We start from the raw sequence: 2,995 nt of genomic DNA, 5'->3' as shown, positions 1-2,995 counted from the left end.
ATTTATGTATATTTTTTGCGGAAACCTGATTTTTTATTTAGCTTAAACATGTCTTGAAAAAGCATCTAATGCATTAATTTTTTTCATGATTACTTTCTCAATTTTCAAACAAAAGTCATCTTTTATTTTCTTTAAAAATATATTTTTGACGTGGGACTAGATGAAGCCACCATGCACACTCACCATATCTAAATCATTGCATTCTTTCACTCTTCTTTCCTCGTGCTTTTTGTTGATTTTTTTTTACATTTTAAAGCTTTTTAAATATAAGCACATCTTTTTAATCTTTGCACTTCCTATTATTTATTTTTGTGGAAACATGATTTTTTATTTAGCTTAAACATGTCTTGAAAAAAGTGTTTAATGCATTAAATTTTCATGATATGTTTCTCAATTTTAAAACAAAAGTAATCTTTACTTTTCTCTAATTTTTTTTTTTTTTTAACGTGAGGCTAGATGAAACCGCCATACGCAAACCTCGTTTCTAGCTCATTGCATTCTTTCTCTCTCTTTTTTTTCCCGCTTTCTATTGATTTATTTACTTTTTAATACTTTTAAAATTTTAAAACTTTTTTAAACTATAAGCACATCTTTTTAATCATTTCACTTCCTAATATTTATCTATTAATTTTTTATTGAAACATTATTTTTTTTTTTACTTATCTTAAACAGTCTTGAAAAACGCTTAATGCATTATATTTTTAATGATATATTTTTCAATTTTTAAAACAAAAGTCTTCTTTTATTTTCTGTAAAAAATATATTTTTTGACGTGGGATTAGATGAAACAACCACGTGCATACCCCATACCTAACTCGTTGCATTCTTTCTCTTTTCACCTCTTGGTTTTTGTTGATTTTTTTTACATAGTAAAACTTTTTTTTTTTTTAAATAAGCACATCTTTTTAAGCTTTCTACTTCGTATTATTTATCTAGATTTTTTGTGGAAACATGATATTTTGTTTAGCTCAAACATGTCTTGAAAAAGTATTTGATGCATTATATTCTTCACGATATCTTCCTGAGTTTTTAAGCACAAATCATCTTTTTTTTCTTAAAAAAATGTTTTTGAAGTGGGACTAGTTGAAACCATCATGCACACACCCCATTTCTAACTCATTGCATTCTTTCTTTCTTTCTTTTTTTGTCTTTTTTTCCTACTGCTTTTTGTTGTCTTTTCACATTTTAAAGCTTCTTTAAATATAAGCACATCTTTTTAATTTTTGCACTTCCTACTGCTTATTTAAATTTTTTGTGGAAGCATGATTTTTTTGTTTAGCTTAACATGCCTTGAAAAAGTGTTTGCATTAAATTTTTCATGATATCTTTCTCTATTTTTAACCAAAAGTCATCTTTTATTTTCTTCTAAAAAGCATATTTTTGATGTGGGGCTAGATGAAACTGCCATACGTGAACTTTATTTCTAATGCATTGCGCTCTCTCTCTCTCTCTCTCTTGTGCTTTTTATTGATTTATTTACTTTTTAATGCTTTTTTAGAATATAAGCACATCTTTTTAATCATTTTACTTCCTATTATTTATTTATAATTTTTTATTGAAACACGATTTTTCTATTTAGCTTAAACATGTCTTCATAATGTGTTTAACACATTATATTTTTCATGATATCTTTCTCAAGTATTTTAAAAAGGTTATGTTTTATTCTTTTTGAAAAATATATTTTTTGATGTGGGACTAGACGAAACAACCTTGTGCACACCTCATTACAAACTCCTTGCATTATTTCTCTTTTTTCCTCCTCGTGCATTTGTTGGTTTTTCTTAACATAAAGCACATCTTTTAATCTTTGCATTTGAAATTTTTTTTCCATATTTTTTGTTATTTAGCTTAAACGTGTCTTGAAAAAGTGTTTAATGCATTAAATTTTTTATTAATGCATTAAATTTTTTATGATATCTTTCTCAATTTTCAAACAAAAGTCATCTTTTATTTTTGATGTGGGACTAGATGAAACCACCATGCGCAAACTTCAATTCTAAAGCATTGCATTCTGTCTTTTTTTTTTTGTGCTTTTTGTTGATTTATTACTTTTAATGCTTTTAAATTTTAAAATTTTTTTAAAATATAAGCACATCTTTTAATCATTCACTTCCTATTATTTATTTACAATTTTTTTATTTAACTTAAATATGTCTTGAAAAATTGTTGAACGCGTTAAACTTTTCATAATATCTTTTCATTTTTCAAACAAAAGTCGTCATCTCTTTTCTTTAAACATGAAGTGGGACTAGATGAGGCCACCATGCGCAAACCTCATTTCTAGGTCATTGCATTCTTTCTCTCTCTTTTTCATGCTTATTTATTTATTTATTTACTTTTTTATGCTTTTTAAGTTTAAAGCTTTTTTAAAATATAAGAAAATCTTTTTAATCATTTTACTTCCTAATATTTATCTATAACTTTTTTTATTGAAACATGATTTTTTTCATCTAAAGTAAACATGTCTTGAAAAACTGTTTAATGTGTTATATTTTTCATGATATTTTTTTTTTCAATTTTTAAACAAAAGTCATCTTTTATTTTCTTTAAAAAATATGTTTTTGACGTGGGATTATATGAAACCACCATGCACGCACGTTATCTAACCCATGGCATTCTTTCTGTTTTTACCTCTTGGTTTTTGTTGATTTTTTGACATTGTAAAACTTGTTTAAAAATAAGCACATCTTTTTAAGCTTTCCACTTGCTATTATTTATCTAGATTTTTTGTGGAAACATGATATTTTGTTTAGCTCAAACATGTCTTGAAAAAGTATTCGATGCATTATATTCTTCACGATAGCTTCCTCAATTTTTAAACGAAAGCCGTCTTTTTTTTCTTAAAAAAAAAAAGTTTTTGAAGTGGTGCTAGTTGAAACCACCACACACACAGGCCCATTTCTAACTCATTGCATTCTTTCTTTCTTTCTTTCTTTTTTCTAGTGCTTTTTGTTGTTTTTTTCACATTTTAAAGCTTCTTTAAATATAAGCACAT

This window comes from Prosopis cineraria, unplaced genomic scaffold (assembly GCF_029017545.1).
Source record: "Prosopis cineraria cultivar Desert tree isolate PC_DT_omini unplaced genomic scaffold, ASM2901754v1 PC11, whole genome shotgun sequence".
NCBI lineage: Eukaryota > Viridiplantae > Streptophyta > Magnoliopsida > Fabales > Fabaceae > Prosopis > Prosopis cineraria.
Note: the sequence above shows the minus strand (reverse complement) of the source record.